The sequence below is a fragment of the Chenopodium album genome, chromosome 16 (genome assembly GCF_948465745.1).
Source record: "Chenopodium album chromosome 16, dcCheAlbu1.1, whole genome shotgun sequence".
In the NCBI taxonomy this organism is placed as follows: domain Eukaryota; kingdom Viridiplantae; phylum Streptophyta; class Magnoliopsida; order Caryophyllales; family Amaranthaceae; genus Chenopodium; species Chenopodium album.
The window spans coordinates 39,294,747-39,310,629 of record NC_137849.1 but is presented as its reverse complement, the minus strand read 5'-3'; the positions used below and the strand labels follow the sequence as shown (position 1 = coordinate 39,310,629).

General features: G+C 41.8%; 1 pseudogene; it reads right to left on the bottom strand.

Annotated features, from left to right (window-relative positions):
- Positions 1 to 503: 503 nt before the first annotated feature.
- Positions 504 to 15,422, bottom strand: LOC145584263 (heat shock cognate 70 kDa protein-like; annotated as a pseudogene).
- Positions 15,423 to 15,883: the final 461 nt, after the last annotated feature.

Here is a 15,883-nt window from a genome sequence, read left to right as displayed (position 1 = left end):
AAGGAAACAAAGATATTCAATTAAAGTATATACTCCGTACTAGAGTGGGTGACTATTATGCTGATTTTAAAATCTCTTTATGCAAACTTAACCCTTCCCACAAAATAGACGCTAATATTAAGTCTTTCCCAAAAAAAATATTGAATTTTGCCTCAAAAAAAAATAATAATAATAATAATAATTCCAATTTTGCTTAATCCAAACCAAAGGCTCACGAGTGTTAAATTAATTATAAAATTTCTAGCCACTCCGTAATAGGCTAGCGAATAACACTAAACATGCAAATCATAAGATACTCAGAATGACTAATATTAAGCTTCAGTTTTGTTGCAACCAAAATTAAATCAACAGAGTTAAAAGAGAATCCTAACAAAAACAAACAACAAACTCCATATCAAAGCAAAATACACGCGACAAAATGAAAGATTCATTACTAATATTTTCTTGTGGAGTAAATTCAACCTTAGCTTGTAATAACTTATGTACACTGACAGTGAGCTAGTTCAATCAAGATCTATAATCTCAATCTTTGGAGAAGCACAACGCATAACCACATCAGAACCATCGGACTCCTCTTGGTTCATCATTGCAATGATAGGCTCGCAAATGCTCTCAAGTTCCTTCATCTTTTCCTCAAACTTGCTGGCTTCAGTAAGCATGTAGTTCCAGTATAACCATTGGGTTGTATTCTCTATAGCATCGTCTATCTTCCTCTTATTCTTTTTCCCGATCCTATTTCCATAGCCTCTCAAGGTTTCCACCATCTCGTCCATATAATTGTCCAAGTTGTTTTTTGCAGTAGCTGCCTTCTTGCGCTCTTCATCCCGAGCTTTGAACTTTTTCGCTTCTTCCACCTTCCTATCAATCTCTTCCTTGGATCCCGCTATGTTCAGTTATGGTTAGGTGGCTCTTGTTTCCAGTGCCTACCTCCTCTGCCGTCACAGTCAATATCCCATTCTCATCAATATTCATACATTCTTTTATCTTCGCTTTACGTGCAGGTGCTGGTGCAATGCCTTCAAGCAAGAAGCTACCTAAGAAGTTGTTATCCCTGTCAATAGTTGCCTCACCCTCGTACACCATTATTGTCACTGCAGTCTGGTTGTCATTAACAGTAGTCCATCTCGACTCCATCTTTGCAGGATTTGGTGTGTTTTGAGGAATCACAACACACATCTTACCACTGTGATTCTTAAAACCAAGGGATAAGGGAGTAACATCCACAAGAACAGTGTTCTTACTGCTACTATCTACACCGGCCAAGATGGCAGCATGATAAGCAGCACCATACGCAACAGCCTCATCTGGGTTAATGCCTTTGCAGAGCTCCTTCCCTTTGAAAAAATCCTGCAACAATTTCTGAACTTTAGGGATCCGAGTAGACCCACCAACTAGGACAACATCATCAATATCACTCCTCTCCAATTTTGCATCCTTCAAACACTTTTCAACATGGTCCAAACAATCCATGAACAAATCCTTGTTGAATTTCAATAGTAGTCTCTGAAGTTGTAGAGAGAACTCTCTTAGCCCTTTCACATGCAGCTCTCAACCTTCCAAGCGCCCTACGATTAGAACTTATATCCTTGTCATGCTTTATTTTAATCTCGGTTACAAGGTGGTCCATCACTCTATTGTCAAAATCTCCTCCACCAAGGTGAGAGTCCCCTCCTACTGCTCTGACTTCAAAGACATCTTTCTTCACCGCGACTATAGACACATCAAAAGTTCCACCACCAAGATCAAAAACCAAGATGTTCCTTGAACTAGCATCACTGCAATTAAGCTTCTTTTTCAGACCATAGGCAATAGCAGCAGCTGTTGGTTCACTAAGAATGCACATGACGTTGAGTCCAGCAATGATTCCTGCATCTTTTGTTGCCTGACGCTGTGCATTGTTGAAGTAGGCAGGAACGGTGATCACAGCATTCTTCACTTCTGAATCAAGATAGGCTTCTGCAATGTCTTTCATCTTTCCAAGGATCATAGAAGATATCTCCTCAGCAGCAAATAGCCTCTCTTCATCCTCATAGGTTACCGAAATCATAGGCTTTTTGTCTTTGGCACCATCAGGAGCAGCAACAACTAAGAATGGCCAGAGTTTCATGTCTTTTTGCACATTTTCATCTTTGAACCTCCTACCTATAAGCCTCTTTGCATCTGCCAATACGAAAATTGATCATCAGTAAGATGTATCTAAAGCAGAAGTACAATTATAAGCCAAAAACATTTTAAATCTGCTCCTACTTAACAGAAATTCCCTCATGATATCAGGCACTTCATCATTGTCACAAACTTCAATGCCTTTTTAATCTACTCCCTTCATCTCTCAGAGTTCTTCCAACCCTACTTTGAGTTTTTTTTGTTTCATAATAAGTTCTAAACATGACACGGACTTTACAAGATGGAATGAGTAACATTTAGTACCCTCATAATTTAATTAGACGTCAAATAGGAATGAGAACAAATCTCAAAGCAGCCAAGTAATCAAAAGATTAATTTAGTCCGGAACCATTAACAAAATGATTGGAATTGACAAATTAAGACCATAAAACAGAAATTATATAAACGAGCAGCTTCCTGTAATTCAGTAAGGGCTGTAACCAACTAACCACTGATCAAAGAATTATAACTAAATAATTCAGAGGAAAAAAAAAAAAAAAAAGAGGTTCCAACAGCTGTTCTTTAGTGCTTTACAAAAGTAATTTCTATAAAAATTCATCATTTTTATTTACTTCGTATACCCTAATGATTATTGAAAATTGGATTACACCCAAGAGCAGACTGTAACAAAATTAACATACTCCGTATAATACAGAGTAATTACATGCAATTCAAAATATAATATCCTTTTTATTTTTAACAAAGCACATATTTCATAATAAAATTCCATGTAAACGAACAAAAATTAAAATAACATACAATTAGATTGATCTTTTCTTCATTATTACATATAGTGTTTTTGCATAACTTCAACAATTATCTTTATTACTCGTATCACTAATATGATTAAAAGATACTCCATACATATTTTGGAAGTAATGAAGTATATACTCCATATCAAAATGACGTTAACATGAATTTTATTTTTTAAGTACATTATAAAATACTACAGTAAAGAAAAAAATAAATAAATAAATCTGCAAAAATAAAATTCTGATTATTAATCAAGGAGCGGTGGACAAAGTTAAAAAAAACGGAGGCCACCACAAACCATTATGTAGGAGATAAAACAAAAACGGAGGTAAATTTCCAATGGAACGGATAAATGATGAGATGCAACTAAAAGAATCTACGGCAAGTTAAGGGACATCTATTGTATGGGATGATATCCGGGCATGACCGATATCTTGCGAAAGCACGTGACCAGATCACAAGAAGACGCCGATATGTTACAGAAAGAGGACATGTCGGCCTGCCGCAATTTAACACGTGGCAACAGAAACTCGACACTTGGCGCGAAAGGTTGTGCATGGGTGAAAGCCACCTGTCAAGGTAGATTACTATAAATAAGTAGGTAAGACCTCATTAATGGGGACAATTAATGACTCTCTCTCTCTCTAATCTCTCTCTACTTTCTTTCTTTTACTTATCTTCTCTTCCCAAATACTTTCTGACTTTATCATCGGAGTGGTTATCCCCGGATCACCCCGGGGTTAGCTAACTTCTTCTCATTGTGTAGGTTCTCAGCTTGCCGATAGAGGTATCAGAATCTCAGGTCCGAGTTCCTGGAGGAGTTGGGATCAGACAGAAACAATTTGGCTCTAGAAGGAGGGGAAGTTGATCACTTCTATCGCCTAAGAACCTCACACAAAATATATATACAACAACAATAATCATGGCCGGAAACAATTTAAACAATGGAATACCATAAGGACAACCCCAGGTGGAGATAGTAGATGAAACCCATACCCTAGAGGGTAACCAGTTCCATATGCCGATAACCCCCCCTGCAGGAGGAAGGGAGGCAGAGGATCCTATGGCAGCATTTACTCCAGATGAATTGGAAACAGCCGCAAGGGTGATGAGTGCAATGAGCAAGAAGAGAAAGGAGGCTGAGGCAGCACGGGCTGAAAGATAAGCTGCCCAGGCCGATAGAGGAACATCGCACCATCATCAGGAGGAACAACACAATCAGCTGGAAAACTCGTCAAGGAGACCCCGACATGAGTCGACAGTAAGGACGCATACAACATCACGGCAGGATGAGCAATCCTCGAGCCGTGTTGCGAGTACCAGAACTCAGCAGCAAAGAAGCTCACAAGTGGCAGGTCAAGCAGTACGCACGGTAGTGCAGCTAAGGGCATCCCCATTTGCCCAGCACATCTTAGAACAACCAATGGAGAAAGTGAAAATGCCGACTTGTAGATATGATGGAAGAGGGGATCCGGCAAGTTTATAACGTCTTATGAGGGACACATGATGCTGTACACAAACTCAGATGCAGTTTGGTGTAAGGTCTTTCCGACAACTTTGATTGGGGCTGCAGCCGATTGGTTTAACAACCTTGAAGTTGGATCAGTAGATAGCTTTGAAAGACTGACTGAGATGTTTGTAGGGCAATATGTCAGTAACAGCGTGAGGCAGAAAACTTCTGGAGAATTGATGGCTGTGGAGCAGAAATCAGATGAATCTTTGAGGGATTACATCAGGAGATTTAATAATGAAGCAAACACTATTCCGAAGTTACAACAGGAGATAGCTGTGATGGCTTTGATGAATGGATTAGTTGATTCGGATTTCAAAAGGTATCTTACAAGGAAGAGTCTGCCGACATTGGCGGCAGCGTTCAGCAAAGCTCACGATTACATAAAGAGTGAGGAGCTGTTGAAGACGAGTAGCAAGCATATGGTGGTAGGAAAGGGGCAAAGTCAAAATGAGGGGACCTCGTCTGGAGGGAGCAGGCCGAGAACTCCTGCCCCGGGAAGGGGAGGAGGAAGCCGGCAAGATACCAGACCGACAAGGCTGCCAATGAGATACAGCACCTACACCCCCCTGAATACACCAAGGGCTGCAATCTACTCAGTGAATCAGAACAGAGAAGATTAGTCAAGGCCGATTCCCATGAAAGCAAGGTCGAGGGACATGAAGAAGTACTGTATGTTCCATAGGGATGTGGGGCATTATACAGAAGAGTGTACCCAATTGAAGGACAACATCGAGGAGTTGATCAGGAGAGGGCACCTAACACAATACCGGTTGAATACCGGTAGAAATCAACAACCGGCACAGGCCGTTGAGAGGCAACAGATAGAAGCAAGGCCTGAAAGATCTCAAGGAAGAATAGTCCGACAAGGGGACGCAGGAATACCACCGTTATCTACTGGAAGAGTAGATGTGATAACGGGAGGACCGATTCACGGAGGAACGATTAGTGTCGCAAAGAAGCATTTAGCGGAGCACCGGCATCTGGTTTACGCTTTGGATGTAGATAATCGTCCTCGGCCGGCATCAATACCACAAGTTGTGTTTACGGAAGAAGATGCACGAGGTGTAGTGTTCCCACATGACGATCCGTTAGTCTTGATAATCAAGATAAATGGTGCCGACATCAAAAGGGTGTTGGTAGATGGGGGCAGTTCAGCAAATGTTTTGTTTGTTCAAGCTTTTAATGAGATGAATATCGGGAGGCAATACCTGAAACCGGTGTCGTATCCAGTAATCGGGTTTAATGGATCAACTGTGAGGCCGGAGGGGAGCATTGTGTTGCCTGTAAGGATGGGTGATGGACCACAAGCAAGAGATGTGATGGCAGAGTTTCTGGTGGTGGATGTCAAGTCGGCGTATAACGCAATTATCGGCAGACCGATAATTCATGACATGCAGGCTGTTGTATCAACCTACCACTTGGCAATAGCCTATGTGTCAAACTTGGGAGCTGTGGAGAAGGTGTATGGAGGCCAGGTTATGTCAAAAGCCTGTTATGTCACAGCTTTAAAGAACCCCGTTGGTAGTGCCACAGTTCCATGCAACCCAACAAGGGAAGGTGAACCGACAGTGCAAGATTTGACAATGAAAAACTTTGATGCAAGACCTGAAGAAACACCAAGGCCGTTGCCGGGCGGAGAAACCGTCCAAGTTGAATTGCAGCCAGGCGACCCCAGTAGAACAGTGAAAGTTGGGGCAGATATGGATGTGGAGACCAGATGCAACCTGATAAGTTTATTGCGCGAGAACGCCGACGTCTTTGCGTTCTCGGCCAGTGAGATGGCAGGCATACATCCTGAGGTAATGGAACATAAGCTGAATGTTGATAGAAAGTTCAGGCCGATAAGGCAGAAGAAGCGTAATTTCTCGACTGAGAAGATAGAAGCAATCCAGGCCGAGGTGAATAAGCTCTTAGCAGCAGGGTTTATAGAACCCTGTACATATCCCGAATGGTTGGCAAATGTAGTAATGGTTAGGAAGCCGACAGGGAAATGGCGAATGTGCGTGGATTTTACAGATTTGAATAAGGCTTGCCCTAAGGATTGCTATCCATTACCCCGGATAGATAGGCTGGTAGATTCGACCTCTGGTCATGCCATGCTTAGTTTTCTGGATGCATTCTCAGGATATCACCAGGTCAGCATGCATAAAGCCGACAGAAATAAAACGGCCTTTATAACGGATGTAGGTGTGTACTGTTATAAGGCAATGCCCTTTGGGCTGAAAAATGCAGGGGCAACCTATCAGAAGTTGGTGGATAAGATTTTTGAGAAACAGAAAGGGCGGAATGTTGAGGTGTATGTGGATGATACGATAGTAAAGAGTAAGAACAAAGAAGACCATATAGCCGATCTGAGGGAGACATTCGAAACCTTGAGAAAATATCAAATGAAGTTGAATCCAGAGAAGTGTGTTTTTGGGGTGAGATCAGGGAAGTTTTTAGGTTTCATGGTTAGTGAACGGGGGATAGATGCAAATCCCGATAAGGTGAATGCGGTGCTTCAAATGAAACAACCAAGAACCATTCGTGATATACAGAGGTTAACGGGCAGGATGGCAGGGCTAACAAGATTTATCAGCAAATCAGCTGATAAAGCACTCCCGTTTTTTATGGTGCTGAGAAAGAATAAGGCATTCGAGTGGGGAAAAGAACAAAGTGATGCCTTAGAAATAGTGAGGAATCATCTTAAATCTCTTCCCACAATTGCCAGGCCTGAGAAGGGAGAAGTGTTACAATTATACATCTCAGCATCACCAAAAACAATAACGGCCGTTCTGTTGGTAGAAAGGAAGAGGCAACAACAACCGATTTACTTTGTCAGCCATGTCTTGAATGCGGCAGAACGCAGATACCCAGTAATAGAGAAAATGGCTTTAGCTGTACTGGTAGCGGCCAGGAAGTTAAGACCTTACTTTGATGCACATCCGATAGAAGTACTCACCAATCATCCCCTAGAGAAGTCACTGCGAAAAATGGATACGTCTGGTAGACTACTGACATGGGCAGTAGAGTTATCGGAGTATGAAATAAGTTACAAGCCTAGGACGTCGATTAAGGCTCAAGCGTTATCAGATTTTTTTGTTGAAACCACATACACGGATGAAGAAGAGGAGTTGGGAACATGGCAGGTATCAGTTGATGGATCAGCCACAGCAACGGGGGCAGGGGCCGGAGTTGTGATAACGCCTCCAGATGGAAAAATATTTGAATACGCCATGAAATTTAAATTCAAGGCAACAAACAATGAGGCCGAGTATGAAGCTGCGGTAGCTGGAATGCAGCTGTTGATAGCGGCAGAGGCAAAACGGTTAGTTTTGACAACTGATTCCCAGCTGGTATCAAGCCAGTTTAGTGGGGAGTACGAAACTCGAGAGCCAGCAATGGTAAAGTATTTAGAGAAGATGAAGCAATTGGCAGCTCAGTTGCAATACTTTGAGATCAAACTGGTTCCGAGATTAAAAAATGCTCAAGCGGATGCACTGGCAAGATTGGCAAGCTCAAGCTTCAATGACTTGGAAAGAACGGTTATGGTTGAGATTTTAAAGCAGAGAAGCATAGATGAGATGCCGGCAGATGTCAATTGTGTTGAAGTGGAGGATCAGTGGTATGATGAAATACTGGCATACATCGTTCATGGTGTAGGGCCAACCGATAAAGGGAAGCTGAGAAGGTTACAGAAGGATAGTGTGTGGTTCGTTATGTACCAAGGCCAGTTATACAAAAGGGGATTTTCATTGCCGTTGCAAAGGTGCATAACGGATTTTGAATCCGCAAGATTAGTAGAAGAATTGCACGAGGGAAGTTGTGGTAATCACCTCGGAGCAAGAGCTTTGTCCAGAGAGGCAATGAGAAGGGGATACTACTGGCCGACAATGATTGCAGATGCGACGGCTTATGTTAAAAAATGCGAAAAGTGTCAAAAGTTTGCTCCAATTATCAACTTGCCCCCAAATGATCTGACTCCGATGTTGAATCCAGTCCCCTTTGCCCAATGGGGAATGGATATAGTAGGCCCGTTCCCATCAGCCACAGGTGGAAGAAAATATCTGATAGTGGGAATTGATTACTTCACCAAGTGGATAGAGGCAGAACCAGTAGCGAAGATAACGGCATCGGAAGTGAAAAAGTTTATATGGAAAAGCATTTTCACGAGGTTCGGGCTGCCGATGGCGATGGTTTTTGATCATGGAACTCAATTTGACTGTAAGCCAGTCAAAGATCTCTTAATGATGTATAAGATAAAATTTGCTTATGCAGCAGTATGCCACCCACAGTCTAACGGCCAAGCAGAAGCAGCAAATAAGCAAATAATAACGGCAATTAAGAAAAAGATCGAAGACGCAAAAGGTTTATGGGCAGATTTGATACCAGAAATATTATGGGCCAACAGGACAACAATGAGAGAAGCCACAGGTGAATCCCCTTACACTCTAGTTTTTGGAACGGAGGCAGTCATACCAGCAGAAGTCGGGTTGCCGACATTCCGAATTCAGCATTACTGTGCAGATCAAAATGATTTACTCCTACGGCAACAGTTAGATTTCTTGCCAGAGCTAAGAGAAAAAGCAGCAGTTAAGTCAGCTGTCTTTAAAGAAAGAATGTCACGGGCCTACAACAGAAAAGTATCATATAGGCCGTTAAGCAAAGGAGATCTAGTCTTACGAAGAACCGCAGCAACCGGTAAGGGAAATGAAGACGGGAAGCTGACTGCAAACTGGGAAGGGCCTTATCGAATAAGAGATGTCGTCATCCAAGGGTCATTTTATCTGGAAACCCCGGATGGGATACCTCTCAAAAATGTATGGAACTCCGCTGTATTGAAAAAATACTATGTGTAATGAACAAATCCTTATTTTTTGAAACTGATATCAAAAAAGATATCGGTAATGAATGAAGAAGTATTCAGACAATACGCATTGAAATAGGCATCCTCCATTTAACAGAACATCGTTAAGTGGGATGGACAGCTAAAAACCGCTTCCATGAAGATAACAGTTATACAACCTGATCAGTTGTATATGTTAACTCATGAGGTTGCTGGTTCAAAATATAAATACCGGCCAAATCAATTCGAGTATACGCCGACATGAGGCGTAGCTCAGAAAATGATCGCCGAGAGGGTACCTAACTGGCTAAAACAACACAGCAGTAGGTGACCAGTGTTATAATCTGAACCAGCAACAACCGTCCGCTTTTATGTTCGCAGCTCAGTGTGCATAGCTCTAGCGTGAACTATGTACACTGGGGGGCACAAGGAATGATATGGCGTCCATATGCAATTTGATATCCATAGTATGCTGATAAGTTTTTAAAATATGCTGGTAATTTTTATATGCAATTTCTCGAGCCAGGTTTTAGATCTGGTATCTTCGGAAGCTGGCGTCTTTAAAAAGGTTTCTAACTGGAAGTTTTCGGATTTCAGACAAAGCATTAGGTAAGTAACTATTTTTTGCAATTTTTTATGCGTTGAAAACTAGCAAGGCGAGGCAACATGATTATCATAACCTTGTTTAAAAACAGGCAAACTAGAAAATGATAACTAAAGAGTAACACAGTTATGATAAAAGTATAGAATTTTGAAGGCAAACGGCAGACGATAAAAATAAAAATAAGTTTACACAACAGATAAAATTAACAGCCGACAGGCATCACCACAAAAGAGGGGTATATGCCGATAAAACAGCACTGTCAAAATATGTTCATACATACAAAAACAATAAAAGAGTTACGGCTGGTAAGGCCCAATGATACAAGACCCACAAGAGGATGTCGGTGATGACTGCCCGCCCCTTTAAGATTGAGCATTCTCAGGCGCTGGGGAATCCAAAATGCTGGGATTGCTGGGGCCGTCATCAACAGTTGGCGCCAGGTTATACAAGTCCTCATCAGAAAATTGCTGCGCCTCAAAGCCAGAAGGGATCTTGTAGGCTTCCTCGCCGAAAGCCTTTTCAATTTTTGCCCAATCATCCTTCTTCCAACCGGCGGCGTGAGCAATACATCTCTGAGCAGCGGTCCAACCTCCATCAAAACGATCTTGGAGCTTGGAGCAGAACTCATCAGAGGCTAGATAACGGCCGACCGCTCTCCGACGAATACCAGGTTTGTCGGCTTCCATTTTTTGAACCTTTTCTTCAAGGCTCTTAATTTTAATCCTGGCATCCCGGAGATCTTTTTCAACTGAGGGAAGCCGCTCAACGACCTTGTTTTTCTCAGTGATCTGAGTCTTCAAACTTTGCACCTCTAGCTCGAGGTTGGCAACCCTCTCAGCCTTGATCTTCAGCTCCGACATCTCTCTGTCGTCTTTCTCTTTTATTTTCCTTAAGTCATCCAAAGCTTTTTCAGCATTTTTGATGACTTCCTGCATAGCACTTTCGCTGGCGGAGGCTTGATGATGCTTCTCCTGATAGTAACGATACATCTCAACCAGCTCTGTGCCAGACATGACGGCCTACAAAAATGTATATATAAGTAAAAATAGGGAAGCCGAGAACACTACATAAAAATATATATATAATGAAATAAAGTAATAACATATATACGTACCTTCATCATGTTGTGCATGTGAATAGCAGCAAGGGGGCCGATTGGACCAGCAGGTCTGTCCATTGGCAGTGTCAAATTGCTCAACAACCGATAACCGAGATTCCCACCTTGCATTGGGTCATCGGTTATCATAGATTCGTTCCGGCCGACATCCATAGCAGGTTGCCAACGGTCGCCGGAATGGCCGGGAGGGACAGCAAACCCCTTCAGAACTTCATCTGGAAACCTTCCAGAAACACGTTCAATCCATTGATTGGACCGATAAGTCAAGGCTGGGATGCTAGAGTCCGACCCAACCGTTGTAGGAGCAATTACGGTGGTTGCCTGAGGTAGACGGGGAGATTCAGCAGAAGTGAGATCTTCGACCTCAATACCCTGAATAACCTTCTTCACAACGGCCTCAGGGCTTTTAGCTTTGTTAGCAGTCGGGGTCTTTTCAGACACCGACTGGTCTTTCTTCTTCTCGGGCGCCGATTGCTCCCTTTTCTTTTCGGCTCGCCCTTCAGGTTGCCTGGGGCTGAAGATCACAATGCCGCCTCGCCGGTTGGCTAGAGGTGTTAGTTTTCTTTTCTTGGTATTTTCATCGGCCATGATCTCAGCTCTTCTCTTGGCACTAATGGCTGGAGCACGCCCGCAAACGGAAGCAAGAGTATCGTAGGGGTCGGAAGCTTTGGGGCAGCGCCTGATAACCCTTGTCCCGTCAGAAGATAGGCCGAGTTGTCTGTTATCCAACTTGTCAATACCTGGTGAAAAGGAATGTAAATTCAATCAGTTAAATGCGAATATATATAAAAAAATAATAATAATAAAAGGGAAAGGAAGGTAGCACTAAACAAGTAAGCTACGCCGTTTTCATTATGAAAAAAGAAAATGAATAATTAGTGAATAAGAATAATAAAGCCAAGAAGGATAAGCTATACCATGCTGGTCAGTCCAACAAAGACCGACACAAGAAAGCGGCGCGTTGCCCAGAATGTAACTCACATTCGGCACCCACACCGCAGGAATAAGACGAACCTTGCCGTCACCTTCATCATGTTCAGAGATGTCAAAGTAATTGACAGCCCTCTCTTCATGTTTCCCGAGATCTCTCTCGGGGATTGAATCAAAGTGGGGATGAGGCTTGAAAAAAGTTCTCCTCAAAGGAAAATCCTCTGGGACTGACATGAAGAAAAACTTATCCTTCCAACCTTTGCAGCTAGATAATTTAGGATGGACGGTATATTTATGAGGTAGGGTATATAAAGACCACCACCCATCTGATTGACCATCTCTCTTTAGGGTAATAAGCCGCCTGAATACATTAAGGGTTAGAGGGAAGTTCCGATATAGCATAACCCAAACTGTAGCGACAACGGCACGAATGGTTTGAGGGGTTAACTGGACCAGGCAAACGTTCCAAGCCTTCAAGATTTTAGCAACAAAGGGATGTAGAGGAAAGCGGAGGCCGAAATCCAAGTGCTTCATGTAAACAGCAACGGAACCAGCTGGACAATCCAACACTGAAGCTCCAGATGGAGGGAGAGACAACTCATACCCATCAGGTAAGTTAAAGAACTTTTTCGCACGACGACAATAGTCCTTTGTAATTGCCGTTTTCCTAAAAGCTTCACTTATCTTTTCCTTTGCTACTTTTCCGTCGCTGGCAAGAACCATAGGTTGTCGGAACTCAGCCCTATCAGTCTCAGAACTATACCCCTCGTCCAGATTCTCTTCCTGGATAACCTCAGCCGTTAAATCAACAATGTTATCCCTACTCTCATTATTTACACTGTCTTCCTGAGCGTCGTCATCTCTTAAAACTGAGTTGACGGCAGAATCATGAACAGGAGATGACGGACCTTCTTCAGGTGTCAAAGGGATATCATCCTCAAGTTCTTCTTCAGAAGAACTTACAACCTGACCTTGTCCAGGTCTTTTGCTAGATTCCGCTGCCTTGGCGGCCTCAGCGGCTTCACGGGCGGCGGCTCGGGGTTGATAACTTGTACTCTTTACCCTTGGCATAGTGTTTATACCTATATTGCCAACGTTAGTGCCGTATTGATTAAAATATCGTCTCCCAGTAAAGCTGCGTAAGTGATAACGGACATTAACAGGCTCAACGTCAAGAATTTCAATATCGGCAGGGATATCAGGGTTAGTAGGGTGAAGGGCACTTTCACGATGGGCAATGGTCCTATGTATCATAAAAGCGCGTTTTTCTTCTTCAGAAGATAACGTCTCAAAAGGATAGTCAATATTATCAGAAAGGGAAGACGAATTACCCTGATTACTACCGGTTTCTTTGCCTAAAGATTGCCTAATTAAACGACGCCTAGCAGTACTAAGGTTAGGAAAATTCTCTTCAACACTATCTTCAGACATTTAATTGAATATAAGAAAATATAAAAAAAAAGGCATGAAAAATCAGGGGTTAGGGTACAAAAATACCTTCGATGAAAATCGCGGATTTAACGCCTCTAACTGATAAGGAAACGACGAAGAAAGAGAAGATACGCCTGAGGAGACGGAATGCACAAACCGAACGCGAAGAAGATAAGAAAGGAAAGAACTTTGGTCGGTAACTTAAACTTTTTCGAAAAAAAAAAAAAATTAGGAAAAAATGCGAAGTAATGAGGAAATGGCGGAATTTTGATCTAAAGAGAAGAAACTGAAAGGCCAATTGAAGTGAAAGGCGGTTCAGAGATCTGACGGCTGTTAATTGACAAACTTTTTCAAAAAGCAGCGGCAGGATTTGTGACACGTGTAAAAATTTTCCCGCCCGAACAAACAATAAAAAAAAGAGAGAAGAAAAACGGTTACACTACCATAACGTCCACTTTGCAATAAGTTGACCTTGTATGTTATCAGCATACAAGGTCACTTGGGGAGGAAAACGGAGTTTTTCGCTCCCAGGTTTTTTATAATAAGTTGACCTTGTATGTTATCAGCATACAAGGTCACTTGGGGAGGAAAACGGAGTTTTTCGCTCCCAGGTTTTTTATAATAAGTTGACCTTGTATGTTATCAGCATACAAGGTCACTTGGGGAGGAAAACGGAGTTTTTCGCTCCCAGGTTTTTTAATAATAAGTTGACCTTGTATGATTATCAGCATACAAGGTCACTTGGGAGGAAAACGGAGTTTTTCGCTCCCAGGTTTTTTAATAATAAGTTGACCTTGTATGTTATCAGCATACAAGGTCACTTGGGAGGAAAACGGAGTTTTTCGCTCCCAGGTTTTTTATAATAAGTTGACCTTGTATGTTATCAGCATACAAGGTCACTTGGGGAGGAAAACGGAGTTTACAAAAGTTACCCTCTTGCGAATTAATAACAAAGAGTACTGAAAGTAGCAAATTAAAATGACACTTCTCAGCAAAAGAACATAGAGCTTGAAAATATATGAATGTGTAGAAACTAATTTGCCTAGATACAGGCCAAGCGATTACAATGAATTTTGACAAACGACAACATTAGTAATGAAACTTTGTTAATACACAGTACTTAACAGAGTGCAAGAAACGTTGTTACAATAAAATTTCCAATTTAGGGAAGAGTCTGAAGAATGAGATGCGGAACCCAAAGTTTGTTTTGTTAGGTTCAGCATGTCTCCCATGATTAACTGAGCACGATGATGAACGATCATACGTCCTCACTTGGGGGGCTAATTGTATGGGATGATATCCGGGCATGACCGATATCTTGCGAAAGCACGTGACCAGATCACAAGAAGACGCCGATATGTTACAGAAAGAGGACATGTCGGCCTGCCGCAATTTAACACGTGGCAACAGAAACTCGACACTTGGCGCGAAAGGTTGTGCATGGGTGAAAGCCACCTGTCAAGGTAGATTACTATAAATAAGTAGGTAAGACCTCATTAATGGGGACAATTAATGACTCTCTCTCTCTCTAATCTCTCTCTACTTTCTTTCTTTTACTTATCTTCTCTTCCCAAATACTTTCTGACTTTATCATCGGAGTGGTTATCCCCGGATCACCCCGGGGTTAGCTAACTTCTTCTCATTATGTAGGTTCTCAGCTTGCCGATAGAGGTATCAGAATCTCAGGTCCGAGTTCCTGGAGGAGTTGGGATCAGACAGAAACATCTATAATCTAACAAGTAACAATCGATTAATTACTTTGAATTACATAATTTAACCACAATTAACAGAATTAAACAAAACTTTGATCACAATAATTAATACAAAGAAAAAAATAGAAGAACAAACCAAAGATGGTGTTAGCAAGATTCATAGCCGCCTGATTCTTAGCACCCTCACCAATTAGACGCTCGTTTTGATTGAAGGACACCCAAGATGGTGTCGTACGGTTGCCTAAGTCATTGGTGATGATCTCAACACGGTCGTGTTGAGCTTGCCAAACTCCTACACACGAGTATGTTGTCCCGAGATCGATTCCAATTGCCGGCCATGACTCAATACTCTTTTTGTCTATTTCATTCTCCATTTTTTGAAATGAAAGAGGTTTTCTTTAGTTTAAAATTTGAGGAAGAAGGTGTATAATGAAGCCTATGAAGGGAGTCAAAGGATGACTTTAGGCCTTCTGAAATCAGTCTATTGTTTAGTGATTACTCTCTCCACTCTTACCTTTTTGAACTCCACGCAAAATTTATGATCACGTTTCTCTGATTTTTATTTATTTATTTATTTTTAAGTCAATTTTAATCGACTAATAAAACCGTTACGAGTCCAAAATAATACGGAGTACTCAGTATGAAATTGTGATTTTGTAGACTTAGGCCCCGTTCTTTAGAGCTGCTCTGCTCTGCTTTGCTCTGCTGAAATCTGCTCTGCTCTGCTTCAATCTGCTCTGCTCTGCTCTGCCCTGCCCTGCTCTGCTCTGCTTAAAATTAATACTTAATATTGAATTATTATAATAATAATGTATATTTAATAATAATAATAATA